Raw genomic sequence first — 12,348 nt, forward strand, 5'->3', positions numbered from 1 at the left:
CCTATGGGTTTCAGGAGCCAATGACGAGGTGCGCCGGCGGTCGCAGTACGCACCGCCGCGGTACGCACCGCCGCGGGGGTGACCGCCATTTTCTATCTGCTTAATCACTCGAGACCTGATCATCCACAGGAGAGGACCTATACTGCAAGTGCTGCTGTGACCTCGGTCTGGAAGTGACAATGGCTGCTGCGACTGGGGAAAGGGCCCCTGCCTTCACGTCTGAGGAGTTGGAGAAACTTGTGGATGGGGTCCTCCCCCAGTATGCGTTACTCTACGGTCCTCCAGACCAACAGGTAAGTACACTGGGTGCACATTGAATGGGCTATGCCTGTGTGGAGTGGGGTGGATGCTAAGTTGGTGGGGTGGGGGGCGAATGAGGAGTGCAACGCACGACAGATGAGAGCATGTGCCATATGGCAAGGTTGGGGAGGGGGGCCAATCGCATCTAACATGCAGAAAAATGATGATTTTTCCTTCCCACCCTGTACATGTCAAATAGGTCAGCGCCCATCAGAAAGTGGACATTTGGCGTGCCATCGCCAAGGAAGTCCGGGCCCTGGGGGTCCACGTCAGACGGGGCACCCACTGCCGCAAGAGGTGGGAGGACATCCGCCGCGGGGCCAGGAAGACCGCCGAGTCACTGCTGGGGATGGCCTCCCAACCTAGGAGGGGTGCCAGTCGTACCCTGACCCCCCTGATGTCCCGGATCCTGGCGGTGGCCTACCCTGATTTGGATGGGCGCTTGAGGACATCACAGCAGACACAAGGGGGTGAGTATCAGCACATTCTGCTATCTCTCTGCGCAGTGGAGGCATCTGCGTGGGGGAGGAGGGTTGGGGGTGACATTAGGCCAGGGCGCTTTCTGTAGTGTAGTCCTCTCCTTTAGGCATGGCCCTGTGCTCCCGGCCCCCACCTCTGTAGGGTGACAAGTACAGCTATCGATGGTCCAGCATCACACATGTGCGCCTTTGTCGTCTCTAGACCTGTTGTCCTAGTCCGAAGTACTGAGTAGTGTACCCCGAATGCGTGGCTTAGTGCATGAGGCTCCTGTGTCTGTCCTCTCCGCCAACGGTGTTGACATTGCATGCACTCAACCTGGTCTTCGTTTTTCTCCCCCCACCCTTCTTCTTCGTCTTCTTGTGCATCTGTGCATTAGCATCATCAGGCGGAGGAGAATTGGCATCGGAGTACGAGGGAGCTGCAAGTCACAAGGCCCCGGTGGGACCAGGAACAGACACCGAGGGCACCAGTGATCCGGAGGGCGAGGGGAGCACCACAACGGGGACCGGTGGTGACACCAGCGACAGCGACACGTCCTCGGATGGGAGCTCCCTAGCGGTGGCGGCAACATCCGGGCCCCCCGCCTCTACAGGTACAGCCGCCACCCAGCGCACCAGCCCCGCCCTCCCAGCAGCCCCTCAGCCTACGCTCCGTGCCCGCTCGCCCAGGAAGGCGGGCGTCTCCTTCGCCCCAGGCACCTCAGCCCCTGCCCCTGTTACCCCTGCTGCCCTCAGTGAGGAGGTCATTGACCTCCTGCGGACCATCATTGTTGGGCAGACTACCCTTTTGAATGCCATCCAGGGGGTAGAAAGGGAGGTGCATCGGAGCAATGCCTACCTGGAGGGCATTCATTCGGGTTAGGCTGCCCATCAACGATCGTTCAATGCTCTGGCCTCAGCACTGACGGCAGCCATTGTCCCTGTTTCCAGCCTCCCTCTTCTGACTGCCTCCAGCCTGTCTCTGTCTCCTGTTCCTCAGCCTATCCCATCCACACCATCAGACCAGCCTGCACACACCTCAACACCCAAGGGCAGCTCATCCAGACACAAGCACCACAGAACCCACAAGCATTCACGCAAGCAACACCCAGATGCAGACATTCCAACAGTCACTACCACCTCTGTGTCCCCCTCCTCCTCGTCTCCCTCCTCCCTCCCTGTGACGTCTACACTCACACCTGCATGCACACCATCATCAGCCAGTGCTTCCATCACCAGCACACCTTCCAGTCCAGTCCGCACACGTGCAGTCACCACCCCCACTACCATTTACACGTCCCCTGTGTCCTCTCCCACTGTGTCTGTCACCCCCTCTTCCAAGACACACAAACGCAGGCAGACACCCACCCAACAGCCATCCACCTCACGACAGCCTCCAGCACAAGCACCTGCACCCAAAGACAGCACACCTGACTCTCCTACAACCACATCCTCTTCCTCCACTTCCATCACCACTTCTCCTACCTTTTACCTTGGTCCTAAGAAAGTTTTCCTTGCTAATCTTGACCTCTTTCCCTCCACTGACCCACCCCCTCCATCTGCAAAGAGTCCCAAGAGCACCTCAGCCACCACCAGCCCAGCTTCGAGTGTCACTGTGGTGCATGGGTTCTGGAGCCCACCCTTTGCCAGCAGTGACACTTCAATCAGCAGCAAGGGGACAGCCAGCCCCCCACCAGGCAAGAAGACCAGGAAGCTAAAGGGCCGCCGTGAGAGGACTGACACGGCTGCCCCCAAGGAGCAAAGTTCGCCCACTTCACCAGCCACAACATCTAGGGGAGGCAAGGGCCCGAGAGCCCCATCTAAGGAGCGAAAGGGCAGCAGGGCGGAAAAGTCAGCCAGCAGGAGCGCGGAGCAGGAGGGGCCCACAAGCCCCATCCCGGGTGTTAGGAAGGACACCAAAGGGCCCAGGACTCCGTCACCGAAGGGTCCAACAACAGCACGGTCGGAGGGCGACTGAGCAGGGAGTCCAGGCCAGGTCTGGCTCCCTTGACCTACTGGACGAGCACCGCTGAACAGGGCCCCGCCATGGAGAGGAGCACCGCTGAACAGGGCCCCGCCGTGGAGAGGAGCACCGCTGAACAGGGCCCCGCCGTGCAGAAGAGCACCGCTGAACAGGGCCCCGCCGTGGAGAGGAGCACCACTGAACAGGGCCCCGCCGTGCAGAAGAGCACCGCTGAACAGGGCCCCGCCGTGCAGAAGAGCACCGCTGAACAGGGCCCCGCCGTGCAGAAGAGCACCGCTGAACAGGGCCCCGCCGTGGAGAGGAGCACCGCTGAACAGGGCCCCGCCGTGCAGAAGAGCACCGCTGAACAGGGCCCCGCCATGCAGAAGAGCACCGCTGAACAGGGCCCCGCCGTGCAGAAGAGCACCGCTGAACAGGGCCCCACCGTCTCAAGCACCGCTCCGCTGGGCCCTTCATCTCAAGCACCGCTCCGCTGGGCCCTTCATCTCAAGCACCGCTCCGCTGGGCCCCGCCGTCTCAAGCACCGCTCCGCTGGGCCCTTCATCTCAAGCACCGCTCCGCTGGGCCCCACCGTCTCAAGCACCGCTCCGCTGGGCCCCGCCGTCTCAAGCACCGCTCCGCTGGGCCCTTCATCTCAAGCACCGCTCCACTGGGCCCCGCCGTCTCAAGCACCGCTCCGCTGGGCCCCGCCGTCTCAAGCACCGCTCCGCTGGGCCCTTCATCTCAAGCACCGCTCCGCTGGGCCCCGCCGTCTCAAGCACCGCTCCGCTGGGCCCTTCATCTCAAGCACCGCTCCGCTGGGCCCCGCCGTCTCAAGCACCGCTGCGCTGGGCCCTTCATCTCATGCACCGCTCCGCTGGGCCCTTCATCTCAAGCACCGCTCCGCTGGGCCCCGCCGTCTCAAGCACCGCTCCGCTGGGCCCTTCATCTCAAGCACCGCTCCGCTGGGCCCTTCATCTCAAGCACCGCTCCGCTGGGCCCCGCCGTCTCAAGCACCGCTCCGCTGGGCCCTTCATCTCAAGCACCGCTCCGCTGGGCCCTTCATCTCAAGCACCGCTCCGCTGGGCCCCGCCGTCTCAAGCACCGCTCCGCTGGGCCCTTCATCTCAAGCACCGCTCCGCTGGGCCCTTCATCTCAAGCACCGCTCCGCTGGGCCCTTCATGTCAAGCACCGCTCCGCTGGGCCCCGCCGTCTCAAGCACCGCTCCGCTGGGTCCCGCCGTCTCAAGCACCGCTCCGCTGGGCCCCGCCGTCTCAAGCACCGCTCCGCTGGGCCCTTCATCTCAAGCACCGCTCCGCTGGGCCCCGCCGTCTCAAGCAACGCTCCGCTGGGCCCTTCATCCCAAGCACCGCTCCGCTGGGCCCCGCCGTCTCAAGCACCGCTCCGCTGGGCCCCGCCGTCTCATGCACCGCTCCGCTGGGCCCTTCATCTCAAGCACCGCTGGGCCCCGCCGTCTCAAGCACCGCTCCGCTGGGCCCTTCATCTCAAGCACCGCTCTGCTGGGCCCTTCATCTCAAGCACCGCTCTGCTGGGCCCCGCCGTCTCAAGCACCGCTCCGCTGGGCCCTTCATCTCAAGCACCGCTCCGCTGGGCCCCGCCGTCTCAAGCACCGCTCCGCTGGGCCCCGCCGTCTCAAGCACCACTGGCACAATGACAGTGCCGGATCTGTCTCGAGCTACTGTTCACGGTTCACTGTGCCCACCATGCCTCCTCCTTGACCGGTGGAGACTGTTATCCACCTGATGGACTGTGGCTTTGCAATCCCCAGGATGGCCGAGTGGGCAAGCCACCCACTGTAGAGACTTGAGAGACTGTGGCTTTGCACTCCCCAGGATGGCCGAGTGGCCAAGCCACCCACTGTAGAGACTTGAGAGACTGTGGCTTTGCACTCCCCTGGATGGCCGAGTGGGCAAGCCACCCACTGTAGAGACTTGAGAGACTGTGGCTTTGCACTCCCCAGGATGGCCGAGTGGGCAAGCCACCCACTGTAGAGACTTGAGAGACTGTGGCTTTGCACTCCCCAGGATGGCCGAGTGGGCAACCCACCCACTGTAGAGACTTGAGAGACTGTGGCTTTGCACTCCCCAGGATGGCACAGTGGGCATGGTGGCCCCTTCGTGGATCTGGCGTCGTGGACTCATGTGGCTGTGGTGCCCCCCCCTTCCCTTCCCCCTGAGGTGCCTGTGGTTTTTTCATCAGATGCCCCTGCAGTGTTCTCTCCAAAGGACTCAGGTCTCCTGTGTGGGCTTTGCCCTTGTGTTGATACACTTTGGCCCACGGACACTTGGAATCTCATTAGATGTGCAGGACTTATTGCCTCGGTTTATCGTATGCACTGGATATTGAATTGGTATTTTTGACTTGTTATTGCTATTTGACCGTGACTTATCAGTGGTTTTTATTTCCCATAAATTTCGAGTCACAATTTAATTATGTCCTTGCTTTTTTTACGGGGGTTTGGGTGGTTTCACTGTGACTTGTTGCTCTGCATTGGTGTGTACATGGTTTGGGGGGGTGGGTGTATCGCGTATGTGTGTGCACGTAACCTTTCGTCCTCCCCCCTCCCCTGTGTCGTAGGTGCAGTACTCACCGTTGTCGTCTGCGCCGGCGTTCGTACTCGTGGTAGATGAGCAAGTAGACGAGAGCAGGTAGGATGTTTAATTCGGGTTCCATGCTGTCCTCCTTCCTCGTGGAGTGCGTAGAGGTGCGCGTTTTCCCGTTCGTAGTCTGTTTCCGCCGTGTTTTTATCGGCGGTGCTCCCGCCCCGGAAAAGGTGGCGGATTGGCCGGTCATGATAGTGTGGGCGGTACATTGTCTGCCGCCTGTCTGTTGGCGGTGACCGCCGCGCTGTTTGTCGGTCCCGCCGTGGCGGTCGGAGTGTTAATGTGGCGGCCTGTGTTGGCGGTTCCCGCCAGGGTCAGAATTCCATTTTTTGGACCGCCGGCCTGTTGGCGGGTTGCCCGCCGCTTTATCACCGACCGCCAGGGTTAGAATCACCCCCATAATGGACTCGTAATACGGCTGGTGGTAAATCCGTCACTTTTCCGTCACTTTTGGGACGGATTAACACCTCCTACAAAGTTAGAATAACCCCCATAGTGTCGAGCTCAGAAAAAACGTCAGAGTCATAGCAGGGGAAAATAAAGCCTCTATAAATAGTAAGTGGGCAAACAATGCGCAATAATCCGAGTTTAATGATCACCCAATTCAGCAAACATTAGAAAATGTTCACCCAATTGAGTAAACATTAGGAACACTCATCCACCTAAAAAATAATGGACAGTCGTGGCGTAATCAGTTTGCAGAGATGATAAATTGAAAGGGATCTGGCTTTTGTTGGGATAGAAAAAGTCCTTTGTTTAGCCTCGGGTGTAGAGCCCCAGTCCTGGGTCTTTCCATAGAAAACTTCTAATAGTTTTTAAAATTTATTTTTGACCTCAACTCCCATCCCAGTTATACATGTGCTGAAAGTCTGCTATGACATTGAATGCAAGCCTGTGTGGAGCTTTGTGGCTGGAGGGACACACCACATGCCCTCTCCTCTACCGAAGGCGACTACTGTCAGCCCACTAGGCTGTGAAAGATTGAGTGGCAACAGACTGTAGCGGCAGGACAGGCCTTTTTACCTGTTACCTGCCAGGGAGAGTTCCATTGCCTAATAATGCCTTTTATTTTTATTTTAAATTGTTATGTCAGTCTCCTGCAACCGGTTCCTTTCTTCCATACATGTGAAAAAGCATGGAGTGTAAATGTTGTGTAGAACAGTGTGTAGGAGGCTGGCCTGGCTTGTAGTGGGTATCAATGGCACTTACACCTTACGCCAGGTCCAGTTATCCCTTACTAGTAGAGTGTAGTAGTGTTCTAGCAGTTTAGGCTGATAGAGGTTGCTACAGCAGAGCAGCCAAGGCTGAACTAGGAGACATGTAAAGCTCATGCAATACCACTTATATCATATAGGTACTATATCATAAGAAAGACAATACTCATAGTTACTAAAAATAAAGGTACTTTATTTTAGTGACAATGTGCCAAAAATATCTCAGTGGATATACTCCATTAGGAGGTAAGTAACATACACAAAATATACATGTTAGAAATGGGGTTTTTGGTTGGCAGTCAGGTTACCCTCTGTCCAAGCAAGAACCCTCACTCTAGTCAGGGTAAGTCACACACAATCCAAAATTATCCTGTGCCCACCCTCTGGTAGCTTGGCACGAGCAGTCAGGCTTAACTTAGAAGGCAATGTGTAAAGTATTTGTGCAATAAATCATACAATACCACCATATAGCACCACAAAAATACACCACACAGTGTTTAGAAAAATATATAATATTTATCAGGATAATTGTAGGTCAAAACGAATAAAGTTGCATTGTGAATTTGTAGAGATATCACTGAAAAGTGATAAAAAGTGTCTTAAGTCTTTAAAAAGCAAACAAAGTCTCTTTCAAGCACAAAGTACCTGGTTTGGAGTGGAAAATCTCCTCAGAAGGCCACAGAAGAAGAGATACGTGGAAAAATGGTGTGTGCGTCGATTTCTCCCCAGCACACACGGACTTGCGTCGTTATTTTCCACACGGGGAAGTTGTGCGTCATTTTCCGGCACGCGGACAGTCTCTTTCTGTGGATGGCGGGGATTACCAGATGTCCCGGGTCTGTGTGTGGATTTTCCTGCTTGTTTTCTGGCTACGCGTCGTTCTGCGGGGCTGCGCGTCGAAGTTTCGCTCTCACGGCAGGCGTCACGTTGATTTCTCCTCTGGAGGTCGGACGGCGTTGTCCTTGCGAGGTGGTGCGTCGAAGTTCTGGTCGTCCCGAAGGCATTGCGTCGATCAGCGTCGGTGTGTGACGTTTTTCTCGCCGCGGAACAAGCTGTGCGTCGAAAAGTTCGGCGCATGGAGCGTCCAAGTGAAAAAGAGAAGTCTTTTTGGTCCTGAGACTTCAGGGAACAGGAGGCAAGCTCTATCCAAGCCCTTGGAGAGCACTTTCACAGCCAGACAAGAGTTCAGCAAGGCAGCAGGCCAACAGCAAGGCAGCAGTCCTTTGTAGAAAGCAGACAGGTGAGTCCTTTGAGCAGCCAGGCGATTCTTCTTGGCAGGATGTAGTTTCTGGTTCAGGTTTCTTCTCCAGCAAGTGTCTGATGAGGTAGGGCAGAGGCCCTGTTTTATACCCAAATGTGCCTTTGAAGCGGGGGAGACTTCAAAGAGTGGCTAAGAAGTGCACCAGGTCCCCTTTTAGTCCAATCCTGTCTGCCAGGGTCCCAGTAGGGGGTGTGGCAGTCCTTTGTGTGAGAGCAGGCCCTCCACCCTCCCAGCCCAGGAAGACCCATTCAAAATGCAGATGTATGCAAGTGAGGTTGAGTACCCTGTGTTTGGGGTGTGTCTGAGTGAATGCACAAGGAGCTGTCAACTAAGCCCAGCCAGACGTGGATTGTAAGGCACAGAAAGATTTAAGTGCAAAGAAATGCTCACTTTCTAAAAGTGGCATTTCTAGAATAGTAATATTAAATCCAACTTCACCAGTCAGCAGGATTTTGTATTACCATTCTGGCCATACTAAATATGACCTTCCTGCTCCTTTCAGATCAGCAGCTACCACTTCAATACTGTATGAGGGTAGCCCCAATGTTAGCCTATGAAGGGAGCAGGCCTCACAGTAGTGCAAAAACGAATTTAGGAGTTTTACACTACCAGGATATGTAAACTACACAGGTACATGTCCTGCCTTTCACCCACACCGCACCCCGCTCTAGGAGTTACCTAGGGCACACATTAGAGGTGACTTATAGGTGGAGAATGGGGAGGTTTAGGCTTGGCAAGTACTTTTAAATGCCAAGTCGAGGTGACAGTGAAACTGCACCCACAGGCCTTGCAATGGCAGGCCTGAGATGACAAGGTAAAGGGCTACTTAAGTGGGTGGCACAACCAGTTCTGCAGGCCCACTAGTAGCATTTAATCTACAGGCCCTAGGCACATATAGTGCACATTACTAGGGACTTATAAGTAGATTAAATAGTCCAATCAGGTATGATCCAAGGTTACCATGTTTAAAGGGAGAGAGCATATGCACTTTAGCACTGGTTAGCAGTGATAAAGTGCGCAGAGTCTAAAAGCCAGCAAAAACAGTGTCCGAAAAGTGGAGGGAGGCAGGCAAAAAGTTAGGGGTGACCACTCTAAGGCTGTCAGGTCTAACAATACACAACTAACTTACTTCCTCCAAATTTGGACAGTTGGACCTCTGGAGATACCATTGTGAAGCCACATACAGGTATTGATCTATATGTAGTGCACGCGTGTAATGGTGTCCCCGCACTCACAAAGTCCAGGGAAATGGCCCTGAACTATGTGGGGGAACCTTTGCTAGTGCAAGGGTGCCCTCACACTTAGTAACTTTGCACCTAACCTTCAGCAAGTGAAGGTTAGACATATAGGTGACTTATACGTTACTTAAGTGCAGTGAAAATGGCTGTGAAATAACCTGTGTTTTATTTCATGCAGGCTGCAATGGCAGTCCCGTGTAAGGGTTTGTCTGAGCTCCCTATGGGTGGCAAAAGAAATGCTGCAGCCCATCTGGATCTCCTGGAACCCCAATGCCCTGGATACCTAGGTACCATATATTAGGGACTTATAAGCAGGGTCTAGAATGCCAATTGAAATTGGAAAATGTAGTCACTAGCCTATAGAGACAAATTTAGAGGCAGAGAGAACATGAGCACTGAGGTTCTGATTTGCAGAGCCTCAGTGACACAGTTAGGCACAACACAGGTATACATATATAGGCCACAAACTATGAGCAGTGGGGTCCTGGCTTACTGACATACATGTAAAATTGGGGGTAACATGCCAAGAAAGATGGTACTTTCCTACACAGTGGTAGGCCAGAAATCCATTCCATGCACGTGAATAATACGTATGTTAAATGTTTGAAAGAATTTGCCAGATAGCACTGTGAAGTACCAGGCTAATCCAAAGCACTCCAGAGGTCCTTTGTAGTGGACCAGGCTCCATAGTGTTGCAGACAGAAGATAGGTGGTCCATTTGAAGCGTAGGGAAGGCCCTCTTCCACCCTTTTTCTGAATCGAACCCAAAGCAAGATGGTTGATACTTAACCGGATATGTCTCCCCCTCTCGTTCCCCTTCTTATTTCGGGTCTCTCCTGTCAGGTAACATCAAACCCCACCTTCTTGCTAGCGCTAGAAGATAAAGACCATGGACCCCTGGATTGCCCCTTGCGACCACTGGCACTGTCTTTGTGACCCCTGGCTTCATAGGTGGCAAAATCAGTGGCAGGTCCCTTTCTCGTTCTTTTCTCTCATTTTTTAATTACACTAATAGTAAATTATGTTTAATTATTCTCTATTAGTGTGAAAAAATACAATTAGTTGACTATGACCCTTCCTGGCAGCTGAGGTAAGTAAAACGTGCTTTTATGTGCATGTTGTGTGTGTGCTTAAGTGTGTGTTTGCATGAGAGAGTGTGTGTAAGTGTGAATGAGTTTCTGAGTAAGTATGTGTGTGTGAATAAAGTTGAAGGTCAAAGAGCATATGATGTCACTTCTGCTACCCCTGGCATTTTGGTGAGCCGACGTTCATGATAAGGGTTGTGGCTTGTCAATGAGGCTTTTCACAATAGTCATGAACTGCCTGAAAACAGCCCCAAAGCTGGAATATACAAGGTCTGACCACAAGCTTCGTATAAAAATGGAACAAGATTTCTAATCAACCAGAATCTGGTGTCCCACAGCAATGGAAATCAAGAAACTGTTGTGCACTCTAGGGACGGTATTGCTGACTGCAGACCCCATTTGATAAGAAATCTGGAAGTTTTGCAACCAGTGGTAAAAGAGCTGCAGTGAACCTGCTACGAAGGAAGGAGCTGACTAACTGCTGCAGACGGGTACTGGAGGTACCTTTGCGTGAATGATATGCTGCCTAGAACAGGAAGACCGTGAGGAGCTTGGATAGGAAGAGCTGAAAGCAACACTGAGCAACCAAAGGAAAGATCAGCACTGCCTGCCCGTTTGGCAAGGCCTTAAGAGCCAAGTGCTTCTATGGCATTTCCAGAGCAGAAAGATCTTGTAACAACCTGGCGAACAAGAAGAATTCTTCTTGCATCCAGCCTCCAGAAAGGCATATCTGTCATATTATCCTTGCTTTCCATTAATTGCAAAGCTAAGTCCAGGGACACACAGGTAAACCCCCAGGTTTACTCATTGTCTACCAGATTGCTATTTTGCTTGTAATATGATTAGGCACCGTTTCAGCAAATAGGTATAGGGCCCTGTGTTAAGGCCATTAGGATTGGCTGCCAGCAGCTAATCAGAATGTTCAAACCCCACACAGATTGAGTGCAGTCAACGAATCTTGTATGGCCTCATATAGGCCATATCCCCTGTTGCTCACATTTTTTCAGTCCCTGGCAGGCAGAAGAGGATCCCCATGAAAAAAAGACATGTACCATGATTTGCATTTTCTTGCCACAGACTTAAAAATAACTTGTTGATGCCAAATATTTGGCGCTGGCATAGCAATTCATTGCTCTTTGATGTGCTCCTTATGTAGTGGATCCAATTTAGTTTTTATGGGAATCAGGAGTTTATCTTAGTCTGGCTTTCAGGCCTGTGCCCCCTCAACTAGTGACTTTTAACCTACTTAGCTTGCTCTCTCTTAGCCTATTTATTTAATTATTTCTTTCAAAATGGTTTCTATGTTTATAGTTAGTGAACTATTTTGATATTATATTATCAGTGCCCGTCTGTAAAGGCATCACTATCAGCTTCAAAGTTAGGTGAGATACGTAGGTATTCACATCATGTCCCTTTCCCATTGACGTGTGACAGGAAAATAATGTACTTTTGGAGGGAATTGTTCATATAATTTCCACCCCAAGCATGCCTCCTTATCAATTGTTTGGGAACATACCTGCGTCAGGGGACCTACAAGATCCGTGTAAATATATCCCATGCAGACCAGGTTATCAGATGGATTCCTACCAGATGCTATTGATGCCATCTATGCTGCATATCACCCTGCTGCAGAAACCAGCCTTAGTTTCACCACGGAGTCTGATCTAGAGACCTCATTCCAAAGTAACAAGGGTTGGGGGCCGCTTCTCATGGACATGATACTGGCAAATAAGGTTTATCACACCTAGCTCTCTTTAGGTTAGAGATTAGCTTCTCCATGCTAGGGTTTTCGGGATATTTTACATTTCATGTTATTGCAAGATGGTGGGGGTCTTTGTATTTACGACTCTCGCTTTTACAGTTCTGCTTCTTGCATTGTTCATTATCCTAATCCTTGCAGCTCATGTATTTTACATTAGACTGCAGTCTTGTTAATAAACATATTGAAAATGTACTGCATCTCCTTCAATGCCTATGTGTGACTGAGACTTATTGTTCATGTGAGAAAAGGGTTCCACCACGACTCCCCTGAGATGTCGCACTCTTGAGTCCATGCGTAAAGACTGCCAGAAATCACCTTTTACTGTTTGGGTTTTTGGTGACATACTGCATGTGAGCCAGGAGGGTTGGGTCGACAGTTTTGACTTGTTGTAGGATTGGTCCAGATGCCTACAAACAAAAGTGCTCTCATCCCCAAACCTCGCC

Source organism: Pleurodeles waltl, chromosome 2_1 (genome assembly GCF_031143425.1).
Source record: "Pleurodeles waltl isolate 20211129_DDA chromosome 2_1, aPleWal1.hap1.20221129, whole genome shotgun sequence".
In the NCBI taxonomy this organism is placed as follows: domain Eukaryota; kingdom Metazoa; phylum Chordata; class Amphibia; order Caudata; family Salamandridae; genus Pleurodeles; species Pleurodeles waltl.